The sequence below is a fragment of the Homalodisca vitripennis genome, chromosome 4 (genome assembly GCF_021130785.1).
Source record: "Homalodisca vitripennis isolate AUS2020 chromosome 4, UT_GWSS_2.1, whole genome shotgun sequence".
NCBI classification, from domain to species: Eukaryota; Metazoa; Arthropoda; class Insecta; order Hemiptera; family Cicadellidae; genus Homalodisca; species Homalodisca vitripennis.
In genome coordinates this window covers 79,305,001-79,327,865 of record NC_060210.1, presented here as the reverse complement: position 1 = coordinate 79,327,865, position 22,865 = coordinate 79,305,001, and the positions used below count along the sequence as shown (strand labels likewise).

Below are 22,865 nucleotides of genomic sequence, written 5' to 3'. Positions count from 1 at the left end.
AAATATTCAAAGTTTAAAAGCTTCTATGGCTGCCATTACAAAAATACTACAGATAATTTCATGATATTTTTTCAGTAACTGGCCTTGTTATTATAAACATTTGAGCCAAATTTCGTATAATTTAATTTATTTGTTTTTAAGATATTAATTTTTTTTAACACACACATACAGACAGATAGATGGGAAAACCATATAAGCATCAGAGACCGATGTTCATATGGTAAAATATGTTTGTTTTGACTAAGCAATAACGTAATATACCTTTGAAAAGAGAGTTACGGGACACCCTGTATATCTCCTGCATCAAACCGTCTCTAAATATGAGGAGACAGGAGACACCACATAATAGGAGTACAGACCCAAGTCTTAGTCTATGTATATGTCCCGTATGTATATCTGCACAGTCACGCATTCTCTAACGCGAGGAGACAGGGCACACTGAACATAATATATTAGGAGTACAGACCCAAGTCTTAGTCTATGTATATGTCCCGTATGTGTATCTGCACAGTCACGCATTCTCTAACGTGAGGAGACAGGGCACACTGAACATAATATATTAGGAGTACAGATCCAAGTCTTAGTCTATGTATATGTCCCGTATGTGTATCTGCACAGTCACACATTCTCTAACATGAGGAGACAGGGCACACTGAACATAATATATTAGGAGTACAGACCCAAGTCTTAGTCTATGTATATGTCCCGTATGTGTATCTGCACAGTCACGCATTCTCTAACGTGAGGAGACAGGGCACACTGAACATAATATATTAGGAGTACAGATCCAAGTCTTAGTCTATGTATATGTCCCGTATGTGTATCTGCACAGTCACACATTCTCTAACATGAGGAGACAGGGCACACTGAACATAATATATTAGGAGTACAGATCCAAGTCTTAGTCTATGTATATGTCCCGTATGTGTATCTGCACAGTCACGTATTCTCTAACGTGAGGAGACAGGGCACACTGAACATAATTAGGAGTACAGACCCAAGTCTTAGTCTATGTATATGTCCCGTATGTGTATCTGCACAGTCACGCATTCTCTAACGTGAGGAGACAGGGCACACTGAATATAATATATTAGGAGTACAGACCCAAGTCTTAGTCTATGTATATGTCCCGTATGTGTATCTGCACAGTCACGCATTCTCTAACGTGAGGAGACAGGGCACACTGAACATAATATATTAGGAGTACAGACCCAAGTCTTAGTCTATGTATAATGTGCATCTCTCCAATTCTCAATGATCTACAATAACATAAAAATATTAATAAGATCGCTCTGAACTATTTTCTGATTATTGAGATACATTTCCTATAATTGCAGTTTACATATTATTTGCATATCAAATTAAATTCCAATTTCTCTAAAACCACTTCGGTCATTAGATTTGTTAATAATCCTGTCAGTCACAATGAACATACCGAAATAAACTAGAGAAGCAATCACACAGTTGAGTACAACTATATAATAAAAGTAAACACGGTCAACAGAACAGTGTTCATTATAATAAAATACTCCAGTGACGTATCTAACTGAACAACACACAGTTAGTTCCTATCATGCAAACCTGAACAGAGGTAGTTGAATTTCTAATTAACTAGAATTGTTGATTACTTTGAACCCATTTACTCTGTGGAGTTTTCAAGCATCAGTTAAGAGCTTCAATTATAACTTATTTCTTTCTGTAATTAAACCGAGTCAACTTTTAACCACCTTCCCCTCCTCCAAAGCATTTTTATTTATAAATTAGGCTGAAAGAACAGAACAGAAAACAATAAAAATATTTGTACTGAGAAAAATTAACAACTGCTAATTTTGTCAATGGTAAAACAACCAAACAAATGGTTAGCAATTAATTGTTTTTCAAGTACTTAGCGTCAGTTTTTAAGTGTCCATTATGAAATGTTATCATTCTAAACACAATTTACATCCTAAGAACTTTCCACTTCTAGTCAAACAATCCACTAATTCTAACTCTCAAGTTGGACGTAACTGATTTAAACACAATTCAATTCTTAAGTAACCACAAATAATGTTATATCACTTACTTTAAATGTGTTCAAGAATGTGTAATTTCATATTAATTTTCCCTATTGAACAAATATTATAAATCGTCCTCAGTACATCATAGTTTGTACGTAGTTAACATTGTACAAAATTGTATGTTGTTAACATTGTTGATATATAAACAGGAGGATATATTTTTGAGAATCTATCCCACCTAGGACACAGAGATAAAGTACGAAAACTGTTTTGAGACAATTACCCTAAACATTTTATAACCAAAATTAGCACAAAAATGTGAAAACATAAATGTTGAGGTAGAAAATCTTAAGAGATGCATTGAAGCAAGTGAGAAGATTACGAATGAACATATTTTGGCACATACCATAAAACCACATTCATTATTGGGTACCTGTGATACCAAAGAGAATGAGTTTCAATACTCTACACAAGCACGAACAGGCGCGTGCGCACACACACACACACACACACACACAAAAGGGAAAAAATTTATTCATTACAGGTTTACTATGGAATAATACTAAGTTAGAATGACAATCATGTAGATTGGTTACTAACACATTTGACTAATTAATGAATGCCTAACAAATATGGTGTGTCCTGAATCAGGTGGAACCCGAGACAATTTACTTGCTGGAACTATAAATATAACAGTTCAGTTCTCCCTGTATCAACAAGAGAAACTTTAAAATATCCATCAACAAAATTGGTTTTGAATCAAATTCGTATTTTCACCAAAGGAATTGCAAAAATATTCCACAGCTGATGGAACAATGCACATCAGATCAAGTCAATGATGACAGCTGCTGACGAGCTGCCTGCTGTCTGCTGCCTGCTGTCGGTTGTTAGTGTTATGTTCACATTATATTGCTGATATTTTTAATGTAGATTGTGTATAATTATTATATTCAATACAATTTCTGCTGTTTTAAATTCTTTAAGTGAATGCATTTTATAAAATATGAACCTAAAATGTTATATTACTATCCTAGAATTATGAAGTTAATATTTTCAATTTGTGATGTTATAGTTGTAATTATTAGTTTATTTCAATAAAGTTTTTTATCCTATTTTGTAACTAATTTTACTGGTATGGATAGGGCTACAAAATACAAAACATATTAATGAGCATGTTGGGCTATTTATCAAAAATTCAAATATATTGTTAGGTTATTTAAAATAAGAAATCATCATTACTAAATAATGAAGAATAACTTCACACAGTCGAGAATATGGTGACAGATAAAAATAAACAAATTTAAGGTTAATTTAAAGTTATCAGCAAAATTGGAAAATATCCAAACTACACAGATCTGCTTTCAACAGAAACATAATTAACGCATTGGTTATAATTTAAGCCTGGCAGTGTGCAGTGTTATCGTAACACAATGTGTGTCACACAAATTTGTACATGGGTTATAATATCTTTGAAGGTTACAGAAATGGTATGGAATTAATTTACTTAATGATTCCAATTACTTACCATTGTCAGTCTTATTACCTACCAATTAGAACTGATATTATATAAGGTTGCTAGTGCATACTACAAATTCAATAGTTAACTTACATTATTTATTCAACTCATGCTTAGCACTGGCACTTGCATACCTGAAACAAAGTAATATATTCAAGATTTAAAACATATTGCTACTAGTTTTATTTTATTCAACTACATTGTAAATGTTGTGCAGACTGCTAGTCTCATCACAGATATTGATAAATCAAAAGCCAACTTCACAGTGAAACTTTTATCAAAGCTCACTGGAATAATGTATGCCTACCAATAAAAAGTAATGGAAAAAGTAATATTGTTAATGGCAGTTGGAGTTGAGCAGTGCTCAAGTTCCACCTGTATCCGGTGGTATTTGGGCTAGTTTTACACATTAAGCTCTCCATTCCAACGCTATTTATACATAAATGAACACAGTTTAAGTACAGAGCACTTCACTATTACCTAATGGTCTAAAAATTACAAAATAGATTCAAAACATACATTACTGTAATGCACTGTGATATTTATCTTAGAATTACAGTACAATAATTTTTTTATCTTTCACGGGATATAAATAAAAACATTAATAAGTGTTTAATCATTTTCCACTCAAAATTTTAATATCATACATTTTAATCAAATATGTTAAATAACTTTGATTTATTGGAAATGAGATGAAAGTGCTACCATTCTTGTTTGCAAGATCTATTTGCGTTTCTGTGGTTGATATGAGCAAACTTGAGGGACTCAGTTTGTTTGTCGAGACGTTTGCACACTTCAAGTTGATCAGAAACTGTACATCTTTGCTTTACTACATTTACAGTTACACATGGTGTTGAATCTTGGCCTCATTAAATTTACAGTACAAGGTGTATACAAATTTATATTCTTAGCTGGAAACTGTGAAAAACTGACTGATGTCAAAAATTTCAACATGACTGCTCTTAACTTGCTTTTATGGTTATGCAATATTTATGATGCAATATACGAAAATGGTGGAAGTAGTTTAAAGAAAATGTAACACATAATGCATTTATGGCTGGAAGGGTTTATTCAATGAATGAAAATTTAACACCACAAAGAAGTAATCATTAATTATTACTTTGAATTCTGAAGATGAATATGCCAAACATACAATTTTTTTATTTTATTTTAAAATGCCTCATAAGGAAAAATTGGGTTGTTTGATTTAAGACGGCCATAATTATTTACATTACTTATATTCCAGTGTCTTGTAAAATATTCCAAAAAGAATGGAATAATTGGGAGGCAAAAATCCATTTTGTGCCACCTGATGTTTGTAACATCATGAATAGTGGTAGCATGTAACACAAATTTGGTACTATTTTATTAAACCTTCTACTAAACAGTACTGATCTTATTTCTAGTTGATATAATACAATTTGCTGGACATTCTAATTGTACTTTCTTCAGTATTATTCACTTGTCAAGCAGTAAATCAACAGTCATATTATAACCTGTATCCCATGGACAAGCTTAATGGTGGATATATTAATTTGTCAAAAGTTGTATTTCAAGCACCACAAAGATACAGTGGTCAGTTTTAACCTCCTCAGTAAACATTATCATCTACACTCATTAGAATTTGTCCGATAATTTAGTCATTAAGCTTAGTAAAAAAAATATGCTATGAATTTTCCACTTCAGACAATTTTTTCCCTTAAAACTGAACAATGTTAATCTGTTTTTAGTCTTGTTTACAATTAATACATCGACAATTAATCAACCTTCTACATTCTAAATGAATGTAGGTTGTGATATTGCAAATCTAAGCTGGAAAATTGTACTTCATATGATACACAATACAATAAAACTGGCCGATTATAATTAGTTGTGATAATAACCCAAAACAACAGAGATCTGAGGATGTAAGACTCGGGCACTCTACCTGTAACTGGTAACAATTCTGACACAATTTTACCTGTGCAAGCATACTGGTATCTGTTCTCTCTCAACACAAGATGTAATTTGAAGTCATTTTCCAAAGCCTGTATTTTAAGAATTTATCATGCAAAACAAATGTTTATTTCTGAGATTACAGAGTGTGATCCTATTGTGTATATGCTTCACTTTTGAAAGTATATAAACAATCAAATAGACTAATAAAAGCAGTGAAAATAGAGGAAAGCCTGTTCCTTCCTAATTATTCCATGAACAAGTACTTATTTTTTTCCAGATTTCTATAAAATAATCTTTTAACAGATTTCACATTCAATTTCTCTTCCTAAAATGTTTGAGTGAAAATCATATATATTTAATATGTTAAGAATTGTAAAGAAATACACCCAAATATGAAAAGTATAAAGTTAGTGGAATTCACTGAATGAAGGCTATATTCATAAAAACTGTAGCGAGAGAAAGAAGGAACTAAGAATTATTGTTCTTGAAAACAAAGAAAGCTGTAAACAAGAAACTTATTGGATTCCAAGGAAACATTCATTAGCAATAAATAAGGTCTGTAATAAACAACCAAGTACTTCTTAAAGATGTCCACGTACATTTTTTGCATCTATTGTTTTGTTTTTCTAACTTTTTTTACTCTTGTATTCATGTTTTATATATATAATATACAAATTATATAAATATATATATAATTTTTTATATACCCTTTCATAAAAGTGCTATATTGCATATCTTCTTAATTTATTTGCTACAGTAGCCTTATAGAGTGAATTTTAAACTTCAATATATATTAACAATGAGAGAATATATTCTATGACTCAAGTTGGTAATTAATGCTCGGCTGGGTGTGTAAAATGTAATAATTTATACAATTATTTCATAAAGAACAGCTTTCTACTTTTTTACTTTATCTGATAAAGAAAGATAAAAACTTTTTGTTAATTACTTTTATTATTTAATTCAATAAGCACTAACTACAAACATATAATATACTCAATATTATCATGCAAAATCATTTGAAAGCTTTAGTTGAATTTACAAATTTATAATAGATATTTATTAATCATAGCCAATGAGATACATTTTACCTACACAGTTGAAATAATATGTGAAAGTAATATAGTATGAAAAATACATACAACTGTACTCAAATTAACTCAGAAGTACTGGCTCAATCTAACTCTTGTTACTAAGTAAGACTAAAGAAGCTAATCACCACTATCTGTATTACTAGACTAATATTGCAATTGTTTTATTATTTTAGCTTATAATTAGAAGTAAAGTACGGCTTTTTCACAGATCTGGGAAATATTAACATTTTCAGAAAAAGAGATTTGTAAAAAAGTTACTTGACTTATTACAATTTACACTACTTTTTTATATGCAGAAAGATGTGGAAATGTGCAACTAACCCAGAGATTATTCATCTTTCTCATTCAAAATAGATCCACCACAGTTAATATTCTCTTACACTTGGCAGGATCGTCCTAGAGGGCATCAGAGCCCAAGACTGAAGACTGGATGTGGTGCAACAAATTCAAGAGCAGTCAAGTGTGCTTAAATCACCCGCAGAAGTGCTTCAGACGGGATGAGGCAGCAACGTTACCTGCTTCACTTAAGTCTTGCTGAATCTTTCTATTATTATTTCAATGATTGAAAGTGTTCCAATGTTTAAAAAAAACAAGCACCACAACTTCACTCATACAAAAAATCTTTTATTTTTCAATCTAACTATAATGAATATACTATAAAGTGTTACTAATAACAATAACACATACCTCTCATCAATCTTTATTTATTTGTTTTTTTTTTTGTGCTGTGTTCATAAATTTTAAACTATGACGACTCTAGAATGATAATCCTCACTTTTAATACTTATTGACACCAGAAGATGACTTACTAGAAGTCAAAACTATAGTAGTGTTATGACTACAGTTTGAATTGTTTGACGAAAGTACTTTTTATTGGTCAATCCGCAGTTCAGAGCTATATAAAATGTAAATTAATATAGTTTTGCTATTATAATAATATATTAGTGAACAAGATTGCTCAAATCAAGATATCTCTTGTATGAAATACTATGTTTTACTTTCTAAATTATTGTAAACAAGAATTTTGCTCCAACCACGATTTAAATTAATATTCAACACAGTGTTGTTACTGGTAATTAATTAGCATCTTATAACGAAAAATGAAATGTTAGAAACATAAATAGTGTGTAATGGGTATCCAAGTTTTACAACAATATTTTACCATGGAACAATATGGTTGTTAACAATTTTAGTTTTTATGATAACTAAAGAGCCAGTTTTATCTATGTCGGAACTGTAATGTCTATGATAAAACCAGTAGTGTTCTGCTAGATATATCTGATGTGCTGCACACCGAGATTATTAATCAGGTGGACATGCATTGTTGTAATGTCATTGAAATTATTACCAGTGTGTTTGAGGTATTCAAAACAATTAATACTGAAGTAGTGGTAACTCACATACACATGAAGGCATGTTATGTTTAATATTTAATTAATAACAACAAATAAAGGATATTACTTGTAATTAATTAATTAGGATATCACTGCCTTTCCCAAAAATATTTCAAAAGTTTAGGAAAGAGCTAATCAATGCAAAGTGCACTTAATTAGTATGGTGAGTATTCAGTACTAACAGTACTAACAGCTCTGCATCACCAAATATGGAGTGAAGAATATTCAAACCCAACTTAGCCGAAGTCTGAGGGGTTCGGTGGCGTGGAATATGTTTGAGAATAGCAGTTAGAAGACAGCCTTGATGTTAGGTGGCATCTTTATCTGTCACAAGGTCTTAACAGAGAGACACACAGCATCGCTGTCTCACCCTAGACACCTGCTGTCTGTCACCATCCATTTCTCTGCCAAGTCTTGTGTCGTTTACTACTCAACTTATACTTATAACACTCATATACCTGTAAATATTAAAGATGTAATTTTTAGAAATTTACAACAATAAATAATATACTATTGACGATTTTTTCACGATCTTAACAGATGTGCAAAGAATAACGTCACCGGAATTGCTAATTTAAAAGAGTGGTTTTCAACATTGATAAAAAACGTAGTTGAGCCACAGTTGCAGAATTTATTACCGGCCCCTCATAAACATGCAAGTTAGCTACCTCCCTGGCTGCAAAAACAGAGTAAAAACTTGTCAGACTCAGGAGAGACTGGAACTTTAGAGAAAACTGAACTTTTAACATGGAAATATCACATTTGCAAGGTATTAAAAAACTAATTTAAGAGCAAACCATCAAAGCTTGTATATTATAAATTTAAATAATACATTTAACAAAGTTTTTTCTTGAATTTAAAAATAGTATATGTTATTTATTTGATTAAAATGAACACAAAATATATCTTTTCAAAATATTTAAATTGGTGTACTTAACGTATAATTAAGTACGCAGTTTACTGATTACATGCCTCAGATATAGTCATTTTTATTACAAAGCTCACATTCACAAGCAACATTATTTTATTTGAAATACATTGACATCAGGAAATGTCTGTGTTAAAATCACTTTATCAATTTCATTCTAATCAACACCTTAGTACCGTTTTACACACATACGTAAACAATTTAGTAAAATATGTCATAAATCAAATTATTTATTTTATCTTGAAATTTAACAAATCACACAAACAAAAATAAATATTATTTCTTTAACAGTTAAGAAAATTTTTGGTTATTAATTTATTGTGTCAAACAATTATTATTTTAATATTTAGTTATTCCATAATGGGTATAAATGGTTAAATGTGAGATGAAATCGCAATACAGAATATTCTCTTAGAATTTATTATACAGAAAATAATAGAATAGAAATAGAATGAATAAAATAATCACACAAAACAAAGAAAGAAACCATAACAAATGAAGAAACAAACAAACACGCTAACTATCGTATTATGTTAGATGGTGTGTAATTTCATTACAAATGACCACAATGCATTTTTACAATAATGTGAAATTTTTAACAGGAAGGTCATCAAAAGATGCAAGTCTATCTAATATTTTTATATTGTTGAAATATGAGCCAGAAAATACTTGCATTCAGAATATATTATAATAAATGTTCAATGCTAGAAACATAAAAAAGCAATTATTAGCTATCTCTCTTAAATACAATTTTTAAATAGTTTAGAAATCAAAGTTAAAACTCTCTTTTCTGTATAAAACTCAATGTCTGATTCTAATATTTTATGAAGAATACTTTTAAATATCACAAAAATATTTTGCTTGTACAATTCAGAGGTTTTCTGAAATTTTTCCTAGTCACAAACTGATTCTGTGGTGTGTCTATTTTTTATCTAAAATATTATTAGACTTCATACAAATTACCGATTTTTACTGACTAGATTGCTAGAAAGTATCACCAGCATTGACACATTACATACATAAGTAAAAAATTCTACAAAATAGAATGTAAGAGTGATGTAAAAGAATTTTGATATGTATGTGTATCATATCGGGTGAACCAAAGAGCTAAAACATATTTTAGTAAAGACATTTATAAAACAGACCAATTGGACCTAGACACTATAATTTGAAGAATATAGGCTACAACACAACACTAAATGATACCCGAGCACTCAAGTCAACCTTTTATCTTTTGCTTCTCACCTACTGAAAGTGACGTTGAAATGGAAACAGTAATGTACTTCTCTTACAAAAGCATAAGTAGTGTGTATCTAAAATATCACTTACTTTTCTTTTACTAAATGTAATTTTTATGTTACTATCAGTCACAATTTACTTTTTAGCAAAAGTTTTGTGCTTCTAGATTTTCACTCATGTTATTATAAATGTATTAAAAATTTCTTCAAAACCTTAAGAATTTAGCAGACATAAAAGAATGTGTATTATTTAGAACAGAATTAGTCACAAGATGAATATTTTTTATTAATAAATTTTCATCAGAAAAAATTATCCATATCATATATGCATGAAAACAAAAACCCAATATCATATATTTGCAATAAATTATACAAAACAATAATTTTACCATGCTCTCATCTGAATTTCAATTTTATGGAAATATATTTACCAATTATTATACTGTGGGAAAAGAAAGATAAGTTGTAACTCGCTCGCTCGACCGATCAACAACAGCAGCATTATATTGAGAGGAAGCCTGACTGCTCATTCACTAAGTTCTCAGTATAATTGGAGCCAGCGATGCCTTGCCTTACAATTTACATATATTGGCATTTAACTAAGGGACTTATTGAGTAGCTCATTTATGCAAATCTTTCTCTGAGGAATAGCAACTTTCCTCCCAAAAGAAGAATAAAAAGTTTTATCAGAAAAAATCTATAGCCACAATATACAGTATGTGGTTATTGATGACTTTAAACACGTTTTACTTGTGTTTTGACTGGCATAACAGGCCACTTTCATTATTTTTTAGTTTTATTGTTATATATCACAAATAAAAAACCAAGTATAAAGCTTGCATGTGATCAGTAAACTGCTCTTTGTATTGTCAATGCCTGTCTAACCAGATTTCACAGTGTTCAAACACAGTTAACATCAATAGGTCCATTATAATTTTTTAAAGAAAAACATTTATATGTTATTACGCCTTAATTTATTTTGTTTTCTTTGTTAAAAACATTTCTTCATACTCTCAAGTGAAAATATGACCAACAGTTTATCTTTACAGCTAAGAGCTATCTTATTAATCCAAATTATAGTATAATATTATTAAAATTTTCAATATTAATTATACAATAACCTAGATGGTTTAAAGAAATATTTAGCTCCAGCATTTTTATGTACTTTAAATGTTAAAAATATGACTTAAAGTTAAACGAGAATCTAGGGCAAATAATAACTGATTTCAAATAAAATGATGACATCCAAAAACCTTAATAGGTTAACAAGACCCCCAGAAAATTTTCTTCAGTAAGTTATGAACACTACCAGCCAATACTAAAACTCACTTGAATAATTTCTTTGATAACATGAAGACTGTCAGCCAACATTAACCATTGCCATGGCTATCAAACATGTGTTATTAAAATTATGAAACCAATTATGCATATTCAGAAGTACATAACAAGTTTTATTTAACATTAACAATAGTAATAAAAATAAAGAGGTTTTCTTGAATGTAGGGCTAAAATAAGGTTAAAGAGAGGTTAGTGTGCATGTTTATAAAAAATATAAATGACAAGCTGAGACCTATCTTTATTAATGAACCTTGAGCAGAGGTTACTGTTATACAAAATTTATTTTGGTGCAATAGTAACAATTAATAATACTTGTATATAAAATTATAGAAAATCAGCCACATTCTTAATGAGACAAAGGGAAACCAGATCCTAGATTCTATCCATTAGATCAATATTCAACATTCAAATAATCCTTTGTTGACTCAAAGTTTTCCTAGTATGATCTTGTTTGAACAAAGCTATTAAGATTATGTAGATGTTTCTGCATTTTTCAAATGAACTCTATCTGTTTACTAGGCCAAAAAGTTTTAAAACTTTCACTGTCCTGTAACATCTAAATGAGAAATTAAGCTATTCTATGAATTATTGATCCAAAATATTACTGACATTATGAAGGGTGGATGATATTCAAACAATAAATTCCCCTCAAAGAAGATAACATTGTTGTCACTGACAATTGCCATAATATTGTTAAAACCTTTGCTTGAGGTTGGTGACACAATGTGGTTTTGAATCTGACAAAAATATACCAAGAAAAAACTAACACCTGTTGAACCATAAGGCCATCATCACATGAATGTTTCAGAAGAGATCAAGATTGAAAACTTTAATAGTTTTCCTAATACATAACAACCGAGGTGGTAAAAGAAATGGGTGATGTGTAAAGGGAGTTAATGCTTATTTTTTTGCAGAAAAAAAATTGTACATAAAAGTTTTAAAAAGCCTTTTAAGTATTGATTTCTGAAGTCATTTGGAAATGTTTGCAAGATTTAGTGGAAGGCAGTTAATGGAAAGCATACCTCTATTTTGAGAAGGAGGCTAAAAACTAGAAGATATAATGAACTTATGTCTAAATGGATTAAAGAGTAAAGTCTCCACTAGCGCATTGACATTTAAGCACAATTAAAATGTTTTATTAATATAACTCTAGGCTTAATTAATATAATTTAGTTTAAAAAAATTTAATGTTATGATAATTGATAATAATTGATAATTGATAATTTAAAAAAATATGATAATTGTACTCAATTACTGCACATTTTTACAATAATTGCCACAATTGTATCACAGAAGGGTGCATGCAGCCACTAAAAATAATACTTGAAGTGTTTAAAATTAGGCAATGATTTAAATTAATAAAAAAGGCTTAGTTAAATAAACAGTCATTATTTAATATATGTAATACTTCCCAGACTAAACCAGTATGAGAGTAAAACAAAAAATACCACTGTCAAAATCACAGGAACTACACTGTGAAACTTCAATGACACTACATATTGTATCACTCAGTTGGTATCATTTTTTAAATTGAGGGTAAGGGTAAGGCTCTGAGAGGGTGGGGACATGAAGAGCCCCTGAGGCAACTCAACTTGTCACCACTGGGCTGTGGCTAACTATATCTGAATCCCCCCACCCACCTAAGACCTGCCTTAACATTGATAGGTTTGGTGAGTTTGGACTAAAATACAAAGTACACGATACAGTGTTTATTAATTCCAAAATATGTGCAGTAATTTCATTTGCATATTGCTTCCGTTATATAGGCATGCACTACATACAGGCATGTTACATTAACTTTAAAATTAAGTATAACATCTGGGATTGCGGGCTGCAAGGCTTGAAATAGCATACATTTTTAATTAGTTATGTTACAGAACTACAGACCTCTATTTTTACTGTTGATCAATTTTTCTTGACAATGGAAAAGAACATAAGAAACATGGTACTTAAATAGCTTAATAAATTTGATAATATATTAGCTTGAACATAGCTGGGACATTTTTGGAATTTTTATATAACAAAGGTGTAAAATTGAACCAAATCTTAACAGAAAATAGGACCATACCTAATGCCATAGCTAAAAGAAATAAGTATAAAATATGCTTATTTTAAAAAATCTAAAGAAAAGGACTTCATATATAATATAAAGTAACATATTTTTCAAGTATTTAATAATGTATTTTGTATTTATTATGATTCATATTTTAAGACTTTTTGTTTTGTAATACCAACACACAGACACGCAGATCAAACCAAAACCTGATGTTTTGTTCATGCAAGAATGGTTAACTTTTCAAACCCCATACTGCCTCCTTAAAAATCAAATTAAAAAATTATATCAGTCTTCACAAATAAAAATACAATATACTTCCTTTTCCATTGAAAAATGAAAATTATTCACTCAGTTTCAAACAATAAAATAAATCAAAATTAAGAATGAATTTTAATTTAATGAACTAGCACATAGCTCACTGTGGTTGTACATAACAATCCTTAAAATGAGCAAGAAAATGCATAAACCATATAAGCTTCAACTACAGTTTTCTGTGAAAGAGATTCCTCACAGTAATAACTGTCAACAAATTGGTTTGTATATATCAGTTTTAGGTATCCTGATTCACCATCTCGACTGCCTGAGCAGTATGGTGGAATGCTCTCCACCAAAAATTGGCAAAAATCTTTTCAACACATCTGTGGAGATCAGTTTAGTCTTTGACAAGTCACTTTATGGTCCTGGTTCTGGTCCACACTATGGTTGGTCACAATAACACATTTATCTATCATATGGACTGCAATAATAGCCTTGAAAAATATCTGGTCTAAATGTCATCCCTTAGGATAATAACAATCTTCAATGTAATTCTTACGAAAAATTTGTTTTTTTAACAAAATCTCTACTTTCATAATTTTATTGCACATTTGTGACATGAATTTTCCAATGGCAGTCAGTTATTATGATTAGATTAGATTTTAGTTGTATATATATATATATATATAATTTCAATAGAATATATATATATATATTCCGATATTATATTTGGCCGTATCTGTCACATATGCGTTTAAATAAGCAAACTAACATATGATCGGAAATACCTGTCAAACGACTTTTATTTACATTAAACTGTATAAATGGCAATAGCCTTATTTAATTTCAATAAACATTGAATCGCAAAAATTACTTGCTCCGCCGGGAGTCGAACCCGGATCTCTCACTTGCCGGGTGAATGTGCTACCATTACACCACAGAGCGCTTAATTTTCCCGATTCAATTATTTTGTATTTGGCCGTATCTGTCACATATGCGTTTAAATAAGCAAACTAACATATGATCGGAAGACCAAATACCTGTCAAACGACTTTTATTTACATTAAACTGTATAAATGGCAATAGCCTTATTTAATTTCAATAAACATTGAATCGCAAAAATTACTTGCTCCGCCGGGAGTCGAACCCGGATCTCTCACTTGCCGGGTGAATGTGCTACCATTACACCACAGAGCGCTTAATTTTCCCGATTCAATTATTTTGTATTTGGCCGTATCTGTCACATATGCGTTTAAATAAGCAAACTAACATATGATCGGAAGACCAAATACCTGTCAAACGACTTTTATTTACATTAAACTGTATAAATGGCAATAGCCTTATTTAATTTCAATAAACATTGAATCGCAAAAATTACTTGCTCCGCCGGGAGTCGAACCCGGATCTCTCACTTGCCGGGTGAATGTGCTACCATTACACCACAGAGCGCTTAATTTTCCCGATTCAATTATTTTGTATTTGGCCGTATCTGTCACATATGCGTTTAAATAAGCAAACTAACATATGATCGGAAGACCAAATACCTGTCAAACGACTTTTATTTACATTAAACTGTATAAATGGCAATAGCCTTATTTAATTTCAATAAACATTGAATCGCAAAAATTACTTGCTCCGCCGGGAGTCGAACCCGGATCTCTCACTTGCCGGGTGAATGTGCTACCATTACACCACAGAGCGCTTAATTTTCCCGATTCAATTATTTTGTATTTGGCCGTATCTGTCACATATGCGTTTAAATAAGCAAACTAACATATGATCGGAAGACCAAATACCTGTCAAACGACTTTTATTTACATTAAACTGTATAAATGGCAATAGCCTTATTTAATTTCAATAAACATTGAATCGCAAAAATTACTTGCTCCGCCGGGAGTCGAACCCGGATCTCTCACTTGCCGGGTGAATGTGCTACCATTACACCACAGAGCGCTTAATTTTCCCGATTCAATTATTTTGTATTTGGCCGTATCTGTCACATATGCGTTTAAATAAGCAAACTAACATATGATCGGAAGACCAAATACCTGTCAAACGACTTTTATTTTTGCGATTCAATGTTTATTGAAATTAAATAAGGCTATTGCCATTTATACAGTTTAATGTAAATAAAAGTCGTTTGACAGGTATTTGGTCTTCCGATCATATGTTAGTTTGCTTATTTAAACGCATATGTGACAGATACGGCCAAATACAAAATAATTGAATCGGGAAAATTAAGCGCTCTGTGGTGTAATGGTAGCACATTCACCCGGCAAGTGAGAGATCCGGGTTCGACTCCCGGCGGAGCAAGTAATTTTTGCGATTCAATGTTTATTGAAATTAAATAAGGCTATTGCCATTTATACAGTTTAATGTATATATATATATATATATATATATATATATATATATATCATGTTTTGCTTCAATTAATTTTTAGTTAATTTTAATGAGCTGCCATTATGTACTGTGTTGAAATAGAAAGCTCTAGCATCTACTGTTCTAATTTTATCAAAACCTTTCAAATAAGATGTCACTTAATGAGTCTTTACATTTAAAAATTTTGAGCCGAGTAATGGGCAAAGTTGTAACAGTGACTAAAAAGTTCACTTCTATTTCCTAAATAGACGTCCCAAGTTCCATCCCTCCATCTTTATCTATCAAGAACTAAAAAGAGTGTATCCATACTCTTAACTCACACTGTATATAAATTGCATTTGTAAGGTATCTATGATATAGTATATATAACTTAAAATAGCTTGTAATTTGTAACTCATTAATAGTTCAATATGTTCTTAGTAATAAAAAATATTAAAGCTATGTGACAATGAGTGGAACACATACAATAACTTTCACTCCCTTTAGATTACATAATGACGTTCACTAATTACAAGCATAAAACTAATACATTCCAGTGATGTTAAATGGTTGTGGTTTGTCCTGTTTAATTAACTAGCCACCACTGAGGTTGAAAACAGGTATGTGGGAAACTTATTGAATGTGACACAACAGAATAACTTTTACTCCCTTTGCGTAACATACTGACGTTCACTAATTACAAGCATAAAACTAATACATTCCAGTGATGTTAAATGGTTGTGGTTTGTCCTGTTTAATTAACTAGCCACCACTGAGGTTGAAAACAGGTATGTGGGAAACTTATTGATCGTGACAACAGAATAACATGACTCCTTTTAATGATTACTTCCTAGTGATTAAAAAAAAGAGAGAACAAAAGTATAAGTAACTTGAATGGCTCAATTTATTTATTTCCTTTTTCATGAAAAAATGATTATATTACAGGAGTAGACACACAAAGTTGAATGGGCTTTAAAAAGCACATCAAAACTCAGACACAGGGAGTTAGTAGATGACGTCTGAAGTAATTGGTCCCCAGGGCCTCACACCCAGCACAACTTACTTTCTAACAAAGAAGCTGTACCTAGTTCATTAAAATTCTTAACCATACTTCTGTAAACATCAATTCAATTATCAGTTTGTTTATAAAAAGGAAACTTTTACAAATCGAAGTCTAAACATTCAAGTAGACCTCAATGAATACAAGTTTTAGTAAAAAGTTAATAAAAATAAAACCATTTAAAACACTTTCTGTTTTTAATTAGTAATATACCAGACTTCTAAGTAAATTTTGTCTCGTACACCCAAGAACATCAACCTTACTAGGAAAGCCCCTAACTTTCAAGAGAAAGTGCTCAACCATTTTCCCAATCATTTATTTAATATGGACCACTTGGCCATTTGTAGAAATGAAATTTACATTACATGAGAGAGAATTTAAAAACTTTAAATAACAAGTAAATTAAATGGTATCTTCAAGTGGATGAATGAATGTATGCAAATATAAAATCATATAAGTATCAAAGCAAATCAGAGAGGTGTGTGTGTTTGGCAAAAACGCCGATCAAAGAGGTGTATGGCACCAAATCAGACCAGAGAGGTATGTGTGGCACCAAATCAGATCAGGGTTTTGTGTTTGTGTGTGTATGTAGCACCAAATCAGCTAAGAGAAGTGTGAGACACTAGCTAGGTTGAGAGATGTGTTAGGTACCAGAACAGCTCTACAGGTTATTGAAACGATGCCATGTTTATGGCAGTCATAACTAAAGTGATGTTGCAGCTACGTTCTATGCAGGTTTATAAATCCTTCACTAGTTTATCTCTTTAAACTGGGTTACATTTGCAACTTTACAGAAAAGGAATAATTTGCTTTTATATATTGCACTTTGAGTAAAATAGTATGATTAAAATTGTATTTTTTTACTGCAATCATATAAGACATGTTGAAACACACATATACACTGTTTAAATAATCTTAGCAAGCAAGATAATACAATTTTGTTTAGGTCTGTTACATTTTTATTTTTATTATAATAATACTACTAGAATAATAGTAGTACGCAAATTTTAAAATTAAGTTTTAAAAAATAGGCAACAATTTGTAATCTATCAATCAGTTTAGTCTCTTTTAACCCTCCATCAGGTGCTTAAAATTAGAAACACCATCAGGTTCTCACGGAGGTTTCCTCCAGGTTAGCGAAAAATGGATATCATAGTCGTTTAAACTGTTTTTATTTGTTTAAATATTGATACTGATTTAATTACAATGTAATATACTCCTTTTTAGAAATTAAATAAAAATTACCTTCTTATGTAATGAATTTTCCAATTAAGAAATTCAAAATCTTAAAAAACGTTATTGTATAACAACAACATGATTAATTTTAAGGAATAATGCAATTAATTGTAAAAATGTTTAACATACTGTAATAATATATGGAAATTAACTTAGTTTTTAACTTCTTACAAAAACAACTTACTTCAATTCTTGAGATATTATACAATTGTAATGTCAATTATTACTCTGAAATCAAAATTTATTCTTTACTAAAACTTTTTTTACACACTACACAAGTTTCAAAACATTTTCTTTCTGGTTCTTATAACGACAATGTTCACCCCATAAACAGTACTGAAATGTTCCCTAGCACACTGGTACTGTACTGACAAGTCTCTCGTCTTCATTCTCCATTTCACAAAATTCAAATAAAATATATTATAAAACTTAAAAAGAAACCATCACAGTTCACACATTTAGGCGCACACTGATTAATACTCCATAAAAACTAAACACAATAAGGCGCTCACAGAGATTTCGTCCAAGCACTACAAACACAACATCGGGCGCTCACGGAGGAATCGTCCAGTCTCGCACGGAAGTAGACCTCATACTGACAGATTTTGACAAAGATAAGCGGGAGGCTATTGTTTCGCTTCCCCGAAAGATAATCGTGAAGTACACTGCGGGAAACGACTGTCAACATCAGAAAAGTAGTACTATTTTTAATAATAGAAAATACACGGAGGAAAACTCCGTTTAGCGCCCGATGTAGGGTTAATAAATAAAAAATTATAAAAGACAACTATTTACACAAATGTAAAAAATCAAAATTACACTAATTTTTAACTATTTTAAAAATAAAACAGTATTAATAAAATCTTAGCTTATTTTACTATGCACAATCTAAAATTACCAAGACTTGTGTGAGATATGAATAATTGTTTATAAAATGATTTGCATAAAGAACGCTTTAGTTCAAAGTTAAGGTAATATCATTTTGAGAATAAAACTGAAATATTTGATTTTACAACTGTAACTGTTGTATTTTTAATGGCTTATAACACTTCAGTTAATAATGATAAAAATCACAAAGCACATCATGTTTTAATTAATATTGCTTTTTTCAATCACAGTCAGCTCTGGGCTTTTATCTGAGAGCGAGGCAAGGCTAAACCACAAAATGTAATATCAGACCAGTAGCAGAAGGAATAACGTAGCGTGAACCTGAGTATTTGTTAAACACTGATGCCACAGGCCCTCATTAGTTCTATTGAACTTATCCTGAAGCTCTGACACATTTGACTTACATTATTTATTAAACTTATAAATGCCAATTACACTTTCTTACAATTCTAGTCACATTAAAGGTCACAATTTTGAATTCTTAAAGCAAACTAATATTAATTATAATTATGAAAAAAATATATTTAATAAAATGTACTAAACAAAATTATGTTATAACAAAACTTTCTCATCATACTACATACAAACCAATAAATATAATGGTAGATATATATACCTCATGATTTAATTTACATGTTTTAATTTTTGCATTTAAAAAGCAACTATATTACTGAAAAATAAATATAATGCCAGATATCATGGGGAAATTCTTAAATGTTATTTGCAACTTAAAACAAAAATAAACTTTATAATTGATTTATTTTATAATTATAAATGCAGTAAACAATGAAGACTCAAGAAATAAAAGAGTTACTAACTATCAAAACTAAACCAGTCCAGATGAATGTGTGCGCATATGTATGTATGTATCATTTTAGATGAACCAAACATACAGGCTATATATCAGAGTTATTAGGATTTCAAACTAAATTAAAGGCACTTATATCAAACCAAACAATGGCTCTTGAATTACTATAACATTTGTTGGTGTGCAAGGATCTGTTTATAATCCTATGCATTCTCTTGAAAGATCAATAAAACACATCTTTACGATTATGAGACGCCTACTTTTACTGAAATATAAAATAACAATTATATGCCTATTTTACACTAACTTCCAAGCACAACATTCCACTTACATACATAGAATGATGTATTATATAAATACTGGATATAACTCTGGAATATAACATAAAAAATCAAATTCCTGTGGCAAAATAGTTATTATGGTCACCATAATTGTTTCAATCAAGCCTGGAAAGGAGGAATATGGACCAATCACCTAGAGTGTAAGCTCTCATGGTTACAACGTAGCAATACCTAAGCCTGGAAAGGAGGAATATGGACCAATCACCTAGAGTGTAAGCTCTCATGGTTACAACGTAGCAATACCTAAGCCTGGAAAGGAGGAATATGGACCAATCACCTAGAGTGTAAGCTCTCATGGTTACAACGTAGCAATACCTAAGCCTGGAAAGGAGGAATATGGACCAATCACCTAGAGTGTAAGCTCTCATGGTTACAACGTAGCAATACCTAAGCCTGGAAAGGAGGAATATGGACCAATCACCTAGAGTGTAAGCTCTCATGGTTACAACGTAGCAATACCTAAGCCTGGAAAGGAGGAATATGGACCAATCACCTAGAGTGTAAGCTCTCATGGTTACAACGTAGCAATACCTAAGCCTGGAAAGGAGGAATATGGACCAATCACCTAGAGTGTAAGCTCTCATGGTTACAACGTAGCAATACCTAAGCCTGGAAAGGAGGAATATGGACCAATCACCTAGAGTGTAAGCTCTCATGGTTACAACGTAGCAATACCTAAGCCTGGAAAGGAGGAATATGGACCAAACAAATCACCTAGAGTATAAGCTCTTGTGGTCACCAACGTAGAAATACCCAAGCCTGGGAAGGTGGAATCTGACAGACCTAACCAAAAGTGGGTCTTCACAATTATCACGCATCTTTCTTTCTTTATTACGTTGGTTCATTTCATTAACTAGTAGAAACTTATAAAGGGAAGAGGTTTGTGAAGATTTCTATTTAAACACTTCCTATTTCCATTAAGAAAAACAAAATAAAAATATTTTAAAAACTTAGTTCTAGCTTCAACTTCAGGATATCTAAGAGAATTTGGAATTGAATATTTAATTAAAAGTAAAATTCACTGTAAGGTAAATAGTAACATGCAAACAAGATGTGATCAAATGTAATGAGAATTTAGAGGTTTAGAGTAACACTATTTCTAAAAATGTCATAATTAGTACTATATTCAGATTCAAATAAAATTATTATGGAGTTTCCATCAAAATAACCTTTAATATGGTGTTTTGAATAAGATATTTAGTAACATTGTGGAGTACTGTACTACACAAATTACTATTACATATATATTTACATGTCACTATCTGTGTTTTCTGGAAAAGCATTAATGATAAATGAAAAAATGATATCAATATATTAATTTTCTTAATGTCCAGCTACTGAAATCTGAAAATCTCAGAATACAAAATTAAAAAAAAAAAACTCGTGAGATTCAGCAATTATTATTGGATATTGATTGTTATCTTCATCGGCTATTACATTTTAGGACCATTTTTTTAATGTTCTGGAACCTAGACAGTTGACCTTTAAAAGTGTGTTATATGGATATGACCTTACCATTGAAATTGTGGTAAACATGACACGGAAATTTCCATGTTGTCTTATTTCAATTTATTGTGTAAATTATAATTCTAGAAAATACTATGAATGTGTAAGAAGGCACAAATGAATTAATTTATGAAAAATCAATAAAAATCCAGTGCTATTCTATTATTGACGTTTTGTCTTACAATGCGTTGCATGATATAGATATAACTGTGCAGCGCGTCTATGTGTAAAACTGGTGGAGCTTCTTAAAACAATATGTTAGTTTATTTCTTCACCAAGAAAAAGAAAATACATTTAACTTTGGCAAAGACAGAATTTATTAAAAAGTCTCTAAATGCATGCTAATTGAGCAAAATTTCTTTAGCACGTTAAGGGTCAAAACTAAATTTTTAGATAAAACTATAAATTCATTTAATGATTTATGACAAGCATAAAACTAATACATTGCAGTAATGTTGAATGGTTGTGATCTGTCCTGTGTTATTCAATTCAATTCAATTCAATTCAATTCAATTCAATAATAACTTAAATATCACACCTTCATCAAGAATGGTTACATAAGAACTGGAGTCAACCATGCAGTAAAAATTGATGTCATCAAAAGTCGGTAAACTAGTTTACAACTATTATAACTGGCAAAGAGAAATATCTTTAAAATTTGATATCAGACTAACATTTCTGTTAAAATACAATATATAATGAAGGAGAAAATATAATGAATGCATATACATACACATACATTCTTAAAAAATATAGCCAATAACAGAATTAAAAACCATTCAAACTATAAATTGTAGAGTTTATCAACAGGGCTGTGCATCTTTTCGTTCAAGTTTTAGAGTCACATGTTTTGAAGTTTTCTGGAAGCATGTTAAAGAGTCTTGCCCGGCTATAGGAAGGCTTTCTTGTAT

At 30.7% G+C, this 22,865-nt stretch overlaps 1 protein-coding gene across 1 annotated transcript in view; it reads right to left on the bottom strand.

The window, feature by feature from the left end:
- LOC124359608 (26S proteasome non-ATPase regulatory subunit 1) overlaps positions 1-22,865 on the bottom strand; it is a 251,882-nt gene that overhangs the window by 169,075 nt on the left and 59,942 nt on the right. The gene's annotated exons all lie outside the window — the stretch shown is intronic.